Genomic DNA, 14,072 nt, shown 5'->3' on the forward strand with positions numbered 1-14,072 from the left:
AATAGATAATAATTTGCAAAAAATAAGCATATATGCAGTACGGATATACGAATCAAATCTTTCTTAAAATATTAAATTTGATTCATAGATTCAACTTCTTTCAAATATTCAATCCATCTTATCGATCCTAAGCTATGACTACATCATCCTACGGCAAGGTTATAACACCGACTAATCTTCTTGCGGTGAGCTGTGCATCATGTTATAGTGACCTGCGCATCATCTTGCAAGAAAGTCATTCAGGATCGCTGGTCTTCTGGTGGTATGTCGCTAATCATCTTGGAGACAATCTTCAGGACAAATCATGTACCAACGTATTAGCCCCCATTGGCAGTCCTCAATATAGCCTGGTCAAAATTCAAATAGTTCTAAGTTATATATTTCAATTCTAAATTCATATGATGTCAAAATCAATCAATCATATCCATAATATGCTCATATATTGTCATAATATTCTAAAAGAACATATTTTTGTAATAATATAATATCCATCAAATTCATGCATAATGAATAATACCACAAACCAATCATGAATATAATAATTTAATGATTGTTGATAATTTTAAAAAGAATGAAACATTACTTATGCGAACGAATCCAAAATATCAGTCCAATCAATTTCAAAAAAGTCTTCTATGATCCTAAAATTTAAAAATTATATTTCCATCAGAATTTATCAATGTCATTCGAAAAATAGAAATCCCATAGGGGTGACCAAGCGAAAGTACTTGACAACCCTATTAGTCTAATCAAGACAAAACTCATTTGATCATATTCAAACAAGGGTACAGATGGTTCAATAAAAATCAGACGTGACCAAATCTAATAATGTCCGGCGTGCTACCCATCGAATATGGATCAGAGCCCTTCATCAAGCTTGATTCAGAATCACAAAGAGAAATATCTTACTGGATCTATCATCTCTAAAGAGAGAAAGTCTAGTAAAGAAAAAGGAAAACAAAGAGAGGAAAGAGAGAAGGAGAGAGAAGAAAGAAGAGACCCTCTTCTTCTTCCCCAAAATAAGGGAGAATCCATCTCTCCATTCTCTCTTCGGTCAGAGAGGGTGGAAGCCCATGGTGGCTCAGCCCAGGGGGGATAGTGGCCACGGTAGTTCTTAGCAGCAGTCATCGCCGGCAACGGTGGCCAACCGATAAAAACAAGATGAAGAAGAGAGGAAGATCAATCCACATTAATCTCGACCAAGATCACGGTCGATGACCTAGGCCAACAACTGCATTACACGGTCTTAGAGGTCCAAATAGACACCAAAACCCGGCCAAACCCGGTGACTGACGGCGGCTAAACTTGGAAGAAAATGGGGCCGAAATAAGGCACCATGTTTCAGATTGAAGTTCCAACAATTCCTCAGCCCAAATGCATGGCGAATCACAACTAAAATACCAACAAAGGAAGAGAAGAAGATGAGGAACACTTACCTCGGTCTGGCGACGTGGTCTATCGGCTCCTTCTAGTGACAAATCAAGGAAGAAAATTCGAAGTCGGAGCTTGGAATCGGCGACTAGATCTCAAGTCAACTCGAAGGAGGAGGAGGTCTTTAAATAGGCAATCTCGACCTTATCCAGCCAGACTTTAGATTGCCATGTTTTTCGATCACCATCACAATCGAGGAAGAAGACTCCCAGTCGGACTCTTCCACCCAATCCTCCCTCACATGTGTCGTACGTGAAGACCTAGGCTAATAATGGCTGGGCCAATTAAGTGGATCAAGCCCAGTCGACCGGGATTTACGTTCTGCATCCCCCCCCCTCCAAAAAAAAAATTTCATCCACAAATTTCATCCTCAAGTTTCTTATAATTCTATTTATCAATACAACTTTATCATTAGTTCTTATCATAAGAATAAGAATAAGGTCCAATACCTCCAGACTTAGTTCTTTTTGTAGATGATCTAAATCAAACTTCTCTCGTAAAAACAAAAATCAATGTTTTAATTCTGAATAAGAATATCTGTTCTTTGTCAAAATATTAACTACTCTTGATTATCCGATCTATCACAAAATTAGATCATAAACAACTCCAATCCACCCCTAGTAGAATATTCTTCAAGGTCGATAGATCATCTCAATCTTTTTAAATTAAATAGAGGATTGATATTAATTGAAGAAGTATAAGTTTTAGATTTTGAAAAAAAGATATCTACACCAAAATATTCTAAATCCAAGATCAAAAATCGATGATCCATTAATTCTAGTCTCAAGATGCTAAGAATTTCTTTAGGACGATATGAAATTGGAGAACCTAAGATAGTAGCGCGACATCCAAAAAAAAAAGGAAAATGTTGTCCTTTCATTTATCCAGAAAATCCTACTATACCAAACAATAGATCAAGTCATTTGTTATTAAAACTTGCCAAATTAAAGAGATAATACTTCTGACCAATTTAGAAATATAATTTAGACCACCACTTTTTCGTTGCGCACTCTGATTCAAACCACCAAAATCTTTTGGATTCATCAATAACTTTTGACAAAATACTATTTGTATTATAAACTAAAGAGATCCAAAATTTCAATTTTCAGATTAAGCCCCAAAAGGAATCTTTGATTCTCGTCCCCTAATTTACTCGAACTCATCCATCTAGATTAACTCCCAAGTCAATTGATCCATTCAAAACCATTATATAGGCTAGTTACTATAATTCAAATATGAACTAAATCTTAATTCTCTTATCAATTCAACTAAACGATTCCAAGTCCAACTCCTATAAGTAAAATAACTACAAAAATTTTCTTAATGCTCCACTAAGTTAGAAGGCTTTAAATCAACACAAATGAGTAAAATCGACTCAGTCATCTCTCTTAAAGTTTCCTTCATCAAGATCTTCAAAATTATCAAAAATATTCTATAATAATCATGCAAGTCTCAAAAATTCAAATTCTTCGCGCAAAACTAGATTTTATTGGCAACCTCAACACCATTGGCAAAAGATACCTAAATCAACCTATAAGCCCAAACTTTGAATTAAAGTTTATTACACACCATAGTCTCTGATAGACAAATACGATCTTTTATTTGGATCCCAAGATGGTGATAAAAATTATTAATGATTCCACCAAGATGAATGCTTTATAACATCAAAATAAAATCAATTTTTCAATAAGAAAATAATCTTTTTGCAGTATCACCTAGCATATTTTTCTTATACATACTAGTTTCATTCATAATTCATTCAAATCTCGAAGAATATTCCAATCAGGTACTACAAAAATCTTTCATAGCCCAAATCTTATACAAATTCGTCCACATAGGCTATGAGCCAACTTCACTCTGATACCAATATTAATTGTCATGCTCCCGACCCAAGATCACTAGCCAGTGGTCGCTGCAACCACCACATACTCATAGCAAATTCTCTCCAAAAGCATGCAAAGTATCTCAACATGATATCATAAATATGCAGCGGAACAATTGAACTAATAATAGAAAAACTTTATTTCATTAACTAAATAAACTAATAATATCTCACAATTCTAACATTTTTCTAAGGTAATACATCAATTTAATTAAATTCTAATCTAAGATAATCTATAACACAATTTTGCGAGTCGCTCTTTCATATTGAAAACCCCACTTAGGCTAGTTCTCTAGATCTATAAAAAAATATAAGAAATTGTATAACGAGATAGATAGTCCAATAAGCAATGATCCCTTTAACTAAACAAAACATGACAATCGAATAAATAATAATTGGCAGAAAATAAGTATATATATAGTACTAATATATGAATCAAATTTTTTTTAAAATATTAAATTATATTCATGGATTCAAATTCTTTTAAATATTCAATTCATCTTATCGATCCTAAGCTATGACCACATCATCCAATGGTAAGATCATAATACCGACTAATCTTTTTACAGTGAGCTGCGTATCATCTTGCAACAACGTCCTTCAGAATCGCTAATTTGCTAGTGGTATGTCACTACTCATCTTAGAAACAATCTTCGGAACAAATCATGTGCCAACATATTAGCCCTCATTGGCGAGGTCCTCAATAAAGCCAGGTTGAAATTCAAATAGTTTTAGATTTTATATTTCAGTTCTAAAATCATGTGGTGTCAAAATCAATCAATCATATCTATAATATAATCATATATAGTAATAATATTTCAAAATAACATATTCCATAATAATATTCAATCCATCAAATTCATGCATTATGAATAATACCACTCAAAATTTATAAATATAATAATTTAATATTGTTGATAAATTTAGAAAAAGTGAAACATTACTTACTCTACGAGCGAATCTAAAGTATTAGTCCAATCAATTTCAAAAATTTCTTCTAAAATTTTGATATTTAAAAAATATATTTTTATCATAATTTATCAAAATCATTCCAAAAATAGAAACTCTAATTCTAATACCCTCATAGGGCTGACCAACCAAGAGTGCCTGACACCCTGCTTGGTTGAATCAAGACAAAACTCATCTGATTATATTCGAACTAAGGTACAGATGGTTTAATAGAGATCGGACATGACCAAATCTGATAATGTCCATCAAATATGGATCAGAGCCCTTCACCGGACTTGATCCAAAATCACGAAGAGAAGTATCTTACCGAATCTATCATCTCTAAAGAGAGTAGAGAGAGAAAATCCAATAGATAGAAAAAAAATAAAGAAAGAGAGGAAAGAAAAAGGGAGAGAGAGAAGAGAGAAAGAAGAGAGACTCTCTTCTTCTTTTTCAAACCAAGGGAGAGTCCATCTCTCCCTTTCCTCTTCATCAGATGAGGTGGCAACCCGTGGTAGCTCAGCCCCGGACGATAGCAGCCACGTCGGCTCTCAATCATAGTCATCGCCGGCAATAGTGGCCGCCTAGTGCAAAGAAGAAGAAGAGAGGAAAATCAATCCACACAAGAAGAGAGGAAAATCAATCCACACAAATCTCAGCCAAGATCACGGCTGATCATCTAGGCCAACAACTGCACGATCTCAGGGGTCCCAATAGACGCCAAAACTCAGCCAAACCCTGCAGCCAGCAGCAACAAAACCTGAAAAAAAAAAAAGAGGCTAAAATAGGGCACCCTATTTCGGATTGAAGTTTCGGTGATTCACCAGCCCTGATCCATGGCGAATCATGGCTAAAATACTAAGAGAGGAATAGAAGAAGACGAGGAACACTTACCTCAGTCCGGTGAGGTGGTCCGACAGCTTCTTCCAGTGACAAATCAAGAAAGAAAGTCCAGAGGAGGAGCTTGGAATCAACGACTGGATCTCGGATGAACTCGAAGATCTTTAAATAGGTAATCCCGACCTTATCCAGCCGATCTTTGGATTGTGATGGGATTCCAATCACCATCGCGATCGGAGAGGAAGAAGACACCCAGCCGGAGCTTTCCTCCTAATCCTTCCTCATTTGTCGTACATGAAGCCCTGGGCTAATAATGGTTGGGCCAGTCAAGTGAACTGAGCCCAATCCACCGGGTTTTACAAAAATGGAGAGTACAACCAAGCGGTTGGATCATTTTAACTACATCCCGTTACACTACCTAGTCTAGGCAGTCCTTTGAGTTGGGTTAAAATCCTTGGAAAGTGACAAAAAACTATTAGAGGTGGTTGAGGTCATCAAGAAACATGACACAGTGCATATATATATATATATATATATAATATGGTATGAAAGCTACTAAGGTTGCAGAGGAGGAAGTATCTCTATTTCTGTCATCTGAGCCGAGCATATGAAGGGTAGTCTACATAGAGAGCTCACTTAGGAAGAGGTCGATTATTTATGTGAGGCGGTTGAAGTCATTATTAAAGAGAGGAGCCAAAGCAAAAGTGCATCACAAGCAGACCCTGAAGGTAGAAACCAAGCATCACAAGGAGAACCAAAGGATGGCAACCAGGAATTACAAGTGGCAAGGTTGAGAAGTCTGCTGAGAGGTAAGCTGCAAGGGCCTGCCCCTAAAGCTAGAACAACTAGGTAGAAGAAATTTGGTTAGCCAAAAATGAAATGAGGAATGTAGCTTCCGAAGGAGTTTCTGGCAAAGGGAAGATACCTATTGATAAGGGGATATGCCATGACATCGGGAGTTCTAGTGACTATTCTACTGTCCTCAGTGACCTGAGGGAATCTGACAATGATATTGATGATGATCTTTTGAGCATATGGATAGGTTTGTGATAAAGGAGAAGATGAGGAGGTGGTCTGAATAATCTAGACAGTGTCAAAGAGGACATTCTTGGATATGATGAGATTCAAGACAAGGAGCCTAAGTCTGATTGTAGTAGTGATGAGCTTAGAATCCTTGACGGTAATAGTGAGCCTGATGTAGAGGGTTTTTGCAGGCAAGATACCATGAATTCAATGAAAATGCAAACTTAATGGGTCATAAAGCTTGAAGTTAGGATGGAATTTAGCACTCCTAATGTATTTAGGAAAGTTCTCAGGGCCTATAATATTCAAGAGAGCTTTCACTTCACCTACAAGAAGAATAACAAACAGATGGTTACAGCTGTTTACAAGTAGGGTTGTGGATGGATACATGCATCTATCATGCAAAAAGAGAAAATATTTCAAATAAAAACCTTCAACCCTAAGAATAGCTGTGGAAAGTAGTTCCACAACCACAATGTGACCTCAACATAGTTAGCTGAGAGATTTGTAAAGGACATCAGGTCTGAAAGTCAGTAGAGCTTAAAAATATTCAGAGACAAGGTCACGAGATGTAGAAGACTTTGTCTCAAGGTCAATGTGCTACAGGGCTAAAAGAAAACCACTACAAAATGATTTAGGGGTCCCAAAAAGAGCAGTCTGCTCATTTTCCGATTAATGTGAAGTTATCAAGACAACTATCCTTTCAAGCACGATGAAGATGGAAGTACAGAGGTTAGGAGTGTGCAATCTATTCTCCAGAGGCATTATGTTTGCCTTGATGCCTCCAAGAAGGGTTTTCTGAATGTCTATGGATCTACGAGTTAGTGGTGCAGCAATTTTACCATACTTTTGAATGAACTTACGGTAATATCCTGTAAGTCCAAAGAATCCCCTTAAAGCCTTAAGACAATGTGGCTTAGGCCATTGGATCATAGTAGTAACTTTTTTTGGATCAACCTTCACACTATTCTCCGAGATCACATGGCCAAGATAATGCACCCTGAATTGTCCAAAATGGCATTTTTCTTTCTTCACAAACAACCGATTCTCTGTTAGTATAAAGAACACCTCTTCTAAATGCTTCAAGTGTTGCTCGTATGAACAACGGTATATGAGGATGTTATCAAGTGTTGCTTCACACACTATTGAGCTTCATTATAAGTAAACTTCATCCTCATCAAATCAAATAATATAAAAGTTCTAGCATGTAAAATGTGAACTCTAACAAAGCGAAAGAAGAAGAAGAAGAAGAAGAAGATGATGATGATGATGATGATGATGAAGGCAAATCCTCAACAAATCTTGATGTCTCAAATGCAATTTGGATGAACAGTTGATTAAGAAATTCATGCTACAAAAAGATAGGCATCTCCCTTTATACATTGATTTAAAAAAAGAATTCAAATCTGCATACCATTTTTCAACTAAAAACAAGAATATTGCAGAGAAATAGGAGATCAAAACTAATTTGAATCATGACTAGAATAAGAAAGAAAATGACACTTCTACTATAAGCTACAATTTTTAAAAGAAATGCTTTCCATGCTTATAGCCTGTATGAACAAACCATCCATAGTTGGGGTCACTTATCACTATCTTTGTCTTCAATATCTAATAGAACTTAGCATCTATCCAACTAAAGACAATCATCATACTTCTCGATACCAACAAGTTCCTTTTTCACCCATCCTTACAGTTATCACACCTATCTTTACATAGCCTCCTTAATCTATGTGAAAGAGATCATATAGCCTTGATCTTAAATAAAACAAGTTATCCTTCATTAGTTCAACTAATAGAGGCAATCTTTCTAATTTTTGTCTAACATCACTCAAAAAATTATGCTCATCTATGGTAGATTATTTAGTGCCTTAATTTCCCAATGTCCATCCATCTCAGGATTTTGATAAATTTACAATGTCCAATCAACACTAAGCCTTATACACAACTGATGAAACCATTTAGGAGTCAGTTCTCAGCGAATCCTATTTTTTCATTCATCATGGATGCATATAATTAAGACATTTAAAACAAGAACATTATGCCACTATTAGTCTTTTGTGTAAGAAAGAAAAACTTATATAGAAAGAATCATGATATGACAAAGCAAGTATCATCACATGGGCAACTTGTCACTCTTCGAAATACGAGATATCAAAAAATCTAAGCCTCTAAATGATGTCATTTCCTCTAGCCATATATATGCCCTTCAATGTTTATCTAACCCATAAACAGCAGCATTAATAGTTCAAAACATAGAAACAAAACATTGGCATATTAAAAATGCCCTCATCCTCCTCTAACATTTTCACAACAGAATGAAATATGACAGTGGCTCATTTACTCCAAACCATTTGATCCAGATATGCACATGCACAAATTTTTATTCGCCAATCACATCACATCATCAAGCAAATGTAAAATCAAAACAATGAAAAACACATGGTATAGTGTCTACAAAGGAAATTTTAAAGATGCAAGTAATCTGGAGGTAGCATGGTCGTGAAAAGGAGACCAACCAAATTAGCAAATGACAACCTCACTGCACAAGCACTATGCTTGGTGCACAACTTTTATGCACTTTTAAAGTTTGAAAACATTCGAAACTACCATCATAATAACAATTGCAAAACAGAACATCTAAAACAATTATAAACTTTAGTAATATAAATAAATCGGAAAAGAGGAATGCCAAAGTATGCAAATCATTTGTGTATTTCAACTATCAATTGCACCAGCGTAAGTGCTTATAAATTATTGTCTAGAAACTTAAGAAAAGATGTACCTAGGACAGATTAATAATTCCCGCATAATGGCTTCTTGAAGGAGGAGAGCAACAGGACCACTATCTCAGAACCGTATCAACGTGGAGCTTCAGTGCATTGCCCAAACGCCCAATGCAGAACATCTACCTAATCCATGAAGAAAGGCAAATTATTTCCACTCTTACAAATTAAAACCAAGCAACCGACTTCAAAATAACCCTAAAAAACACAGGAGACTTCTAAAAGAAAGAAACTCACCCACGGAAAGGTAATAACCCTAGACGAGCTCTCATCAATGAAAAAATAAAAGAAAAAAGCATCGCTCGTCCCTGTACGGAGCTGACGAAGCCCTAAAATCCACATTAATTTCACTGAAAAAGAAACTGGATCACTTAAATCCAAGTAGATCTCTATAGGAATCCATCCTCCAAGAAAAAGAAAAAAAACCGAAGGTAGCGTACACTACCCAAAAAACAAAATCAAACGTAAGGGGGGAAAAAACAGAGAGAGATCGAAATCCTAATACAAACCTAACCCTACCTTATAAATACCGATCGGAGGAGAGATCGTACCCTGATGTCGAGACGTGGCGGAGGATTCCATCCACCCAAGGGGAGACCGAGGAAGACGTCGCCCTTCGCGGAGGCGAAGAAGCGCAAGAAACGAGAAGACGTAGCGCGGCGAGCCCCATCGGGAGCGGCGACGAAGGCGAGAATAGAGTCGTGGCGTCGAGGCGGCTAGGGCGCCTCTATATATATAGAGCAGGTGGCATAGATGAACGGCTGAGATTTCTCGGCCTGCGATATTGAACCAATCAAGATGAGCGCGGAGGAGAATGGCTGCTTTGCAGACTTTGAGATGCGTGAATGCTATTAGAACCAAAAGCTGTACCTATTTTGGCTACAGGCTCATTAGCTCGTTGGAAGATACTGGAGGGAAGTACGAAATATATATATATATATAGTTGGAGGTCGTGCCAACTAATTGCCTAATCAATTACATATTACAAAGAAAGCCAGTTTTTAATGAGCATGAAAATAATTATTTCCTATTAAAGTAAAATTAGTTTACCATGCATGCACCAAGTTTAAGGCAACCGGTGTCTACCTCCAAAATTCATGACAGATTGATAAAGAGACGTGCATTATCTTCAATAGAGCAGTCGTGCTTTTAACATCCATGGCTAAAACCATCTCCATTGCTGCTTTATAATAGCAAACAATATGCATATAACTCTCTCTATGCGTGGAATACAATTTTTTCTCCTTTTCTAACTATTCAAAAAATTTAATATAGCATACATATAATAAAATAGATGATAAAATAGAATAGAATAGAATAAAATAGAATAGTACAAAATTCTGCCACGTGCTCGGATTGGGCCATTGAATCTGTGACAGTTTTCTAAGTATTTGATGTGCAAAATTATCATTTAATATAATTATTTTTCTCTCTATCTAGAAAAAAAATGGAGGTTCTCCTAGTACAACTCTCAATTTTTTCTTAGGAAAGAGCCTTTCCAAATGTGGGCATGTGATCCACCTTTACGCCCAAAAGGTTGAAGCTTGAGTTAGGTGTAAGAGTTTGCCTTGGGTCTTGAATTTTATTTTAGTTTTTTACATGATAGAGTGTTTACACCTCATCTGAACTCATAGTGACATTTAAGGGATGCATGCACATTCAGCCATGTGCTAAGATTAGGGCAAAATAATGATGATTGGGCTTCAAGTGAACGCTCGAAGGATAACCAATTGTAAAACAGCAAATAAAGTATAGGGAAGCTGACCTAGTTGGCTGGAAAGTACCTTAACATGAGACATCATTCCATAAGCTCAGTAAAGAAAGAGATAGCCATAGTAAACTATTATGGGTAGGTCGAATGAAAACTAGCTATGATAGGCTTGAGATTAATTGAGCATAACTATACAGAAACCCCCTATCGATCTGATAGATGATTCAGGATCTAGCCGTTATGACAATGTGAGTAGTAGAGGGCAATTGGTGTCAGTTACTAAAACCATTAGAAGTAGAAACCAGATGTAAGCTGCTATCGCTGGAAGTAGGTGGTTGCTATATTGTTTGTCATCTTATATAAATAGTAGAATGTAATGTGAAGGAGGACCTTTTGCTAGCCAAACAACCAGACTTTATCTTTATCTTTAATGGTCATTGCTTTTACTCTTTAAATTCTATGCTCTAGTTCCAAAATTCCATGCCTTAGTTTCCTAATAGAACTCTAGTTTACTTGGAGCAGCATAGCCCCAACTACATCCTACCTCCTCCTTTTCCAAGCAAAGGATATTAAGGTAGCAAAAGTTGTTGAAGGTTAAGGCATCTAGACTCACACTACTATCACTATTTTCTTTCTTTGTCTCCTTTTTGGCTATCCAATACATGCAGCATGCCTACGCGATCACTTGCCCAACCATAGACTTATCATCCCTCTTATGACCCCGACGGAGAAGGAGAAGGCATGAACAGAAAGAAAGGGAGGAAGCTACACCTAAATTATATTTATGTAGGTCCCAATTTAAATCTACAACCTCTGGTTGCTAAGAAGAGGAGCATGACCACTAGGGAAAGCTCCAATTCAAGGGTCTTGAAGTATTTGAATGAGGGATTAATTCTCCAAGAATAATCGTTTTATTCTTATTTTTCACCAAAGTAGATCACCTTTTTCTCTCTTTCATTTCTTTCTTTCTTTCTTCTTTTCTTGGCAAGAAACTATTTATATGACTAGACCTATGATATAAGTCATATCTATGGCACCCTTGTGGTTATTTTAAAAAATCTTTTTGCATGTGCATCAACTTGCATTATTTGTGCACTTATCGAGCTAAATTTATATATCCATAACCAATTTAAGGATGGGAGTACGATGGTCCCGTAAATTCTATAATAATTGTGTTCAGACAAAAAAAATTGACCAATATTTTCATGAGTAAAAAAATAAAAATAAAATTATAACGACATCTTTTCAAATTTCAAATTTAGATGAGAAATACTTTGATATTAAATTCCTAATCTCTACACTAATTATCATAATTACAAGAGATTTGGGTCACTGACCTTTTTCTATATCTTGTCACAAGGTGGGAGATGAGAGCTGGCACCATATAGAACCCTGCAGGTCGAGCTCAAAGAGTGAATCCCTTTTTCACCTTCTAACACACCCTCACACCCATACCAATACCCGGATGGAGAAGAAAGAGAGAAAGAGAGCCTTCCCCTCTCTTTTCTCTTTTTTTCTTTCTTTTCTCTCTTTTCCCCTTTTTTTTCTACCTCGCTTAAGTTTGAGGGAGTGGATAGGAGAGGTAGAAGAAGAAGAAGAAGGTAAGAAGGTGAGGAAGAAGAAGAAGATAAGAGAGGGAGAGCGTGGACATGGGAAATGGGAAAAGGGCGAGCAAAAGACAAAAGAGGGCGTGTGAGTGAGACAGAGAGTGAGAGGGAGATGGTAGAAGAGGAGGAGGCGGCAGCGGATGGCGAGAGGTGCTGGAAAGGAGCTCGAGGGGGAGAGGTGCTCGAGGATGCGAGTGGTGCGGCGGAATGAGAGGTGGGAGAAAGGAGGCGATGAGTGGAAGAAGGCGCGGGCGGAAGGTAAGGACTGTGGGCACAGGAGGGAAGAGGGAAGGGAGAGCCCCATCTCTTGGCCCAGGGAGAGGGCCACGTGGTCCCTCTCTCACTCCCCGTGCAAGGCACTGCCATATAGTGTGCCTTGCCGAGCCTGGGCCTCATTTTCTCTCCTTAATTGAATTTCATTCTCAAAATTTATATTCGGAAGATCAAAAATAGCCAAAACAAACTATGTCTCTTTTAATCTTGTAGCTTCCAAAAATGAAGACATCACAATACCTGAATTTTCCAAATCCATTCCCCTATCGATGTACCATTGGATCTACTTATCACTTCTTTTTCCGATTACCTTCCCAAAATCAAGGGGTTTAACCTCATTTTGGACTATCCTATAAGATGCTATCCGAAATATTATCTTAAAAATGTTGTTCTGTGTAACATCAATTAAAAATAAATTTTAATATGTCAAACCCTTGAGTTAAGTCATAGTTTCGAACCTTTATTAACTTTTATTCAAGATATTTAGATAACTTATAAGAGCTCTCAATAGTATAATTCAAAATATATCATACTACTAAATCATTTAGTATATAAATCTCCATACAACTCAAAACTAATAACTTAGATAATGCATGTGAAATAACTACCTAATTTATATAAAAATAGGTTATACCTTCACCCGGTGCACTTTCTCTCCCTTTCTTTATGAAATTCTCCCCAAGAGAGGACTCAACATTTAAACTGAACATCTTTTTATATCTTTCTACTTCTCGTTGTAATTGGGTACACTCATTTATTTGATTTCAGTATCTATTCATTAGTATGTCATATTCTCATCTTAGCTATTGATGTTCTGATCGTAGGTCCTCATAACCGGCATAAACTCATTGATATACATGTAATATTTCTTGTCCTTAAAATTCACATTTTTAATTTCTAAATTGAATTGTCTCTTAAGTTTCTTAATACCATAAGTAGTTGTTTTTTTCTCAGACTCCTGATGTTCTACCCCTCTAGGCCCCTACAATTATACAACTTCATAGAGTTCTTCCTCTTGGCTTACCATAGTATCAACAAATGATCTTATATATTGCCCATTGTGCCGTTCTTGTCCATAAATAGGTTCAGATGGTTTTAGTTTTTCTGCTATTTCTGTTAAAATAACTTTTGATAATATCTCCATGACCTACATTCCTCTACAATTACCACCACAGGAAGATTAATTATCTATACAAAATTACCATCAATATATATACTTCGAAGATAAAATCTAACTGGATTATAAACATATACAGAATAAATATCTTCTTCTAGGGCTAACATCAGAGAAGTATGTATCAACAATTTTTATATAACCTGTGAGTTATAATTTCACCACTCTTCTGCTATGCAACTCTGATTAACTATTCTACTAAGTACTGGAACATCCCAAAATCATTCTTGTTCCAAAATGCTCACACCATACATGTCAATATCACATCTAAACTATTTGTGTGCAGAACAATTCTTCTTCTTTCTTTTTTCCCACTGTCCAACTAATTTAGATATGAGAAATGAGTTAGCCACAACATATAGAAATATATATATATATATATATATATATATATATA

The 14,072-nt window shown here is 36.3% G+C and overlaps 1 long non-coding RNA gene across 2 annotated transcripts; it reads right to left on the reverse strand.

Annotated features, from left to right (window-relative positions):
- LOC113463763 lies at positions 1–9,620 on the reverse strand. Of its 2 annotated transcripts, none has more exons than XR_003388591.2 (4): positions 9,430–9,620; positions 9,148–9,260; positions 8,910–9,036; positions 1–347 (listed from the first exon to the last, which is right to left on the reverse strand). It is a non-coding gene; the product is annotated as an uncharacterized LOC113463763 (long non-coding RNA). The 2 variants fall into 2 exon arrangements; XR_003388592.2 differs by having other exon boundaries at positions 2–347; positions 9,462–9,620.
- Between the last annotated feature and the right edge of the window lie 4,452 nt (positions 9,621–14,072).

This window comes from Phoenix dactylifera, unplaced genomic scaffold (genome assembly GCF_009389715.1).
Source record: "Phoenix dactylifera cultivar Barhee BC4 unplaced genomic scaffold, palm_55x_up_171113_PBpolish2nd_filt_p 000101F, whole genome shotgun sequence".
NCBI classification, from domain to species: Eukaryota; Viridiplantae; Streptophyta; class Magnoliopsida; order Arecales; family Arecaceae; genus Phoenix; species Phoenix dactylifera.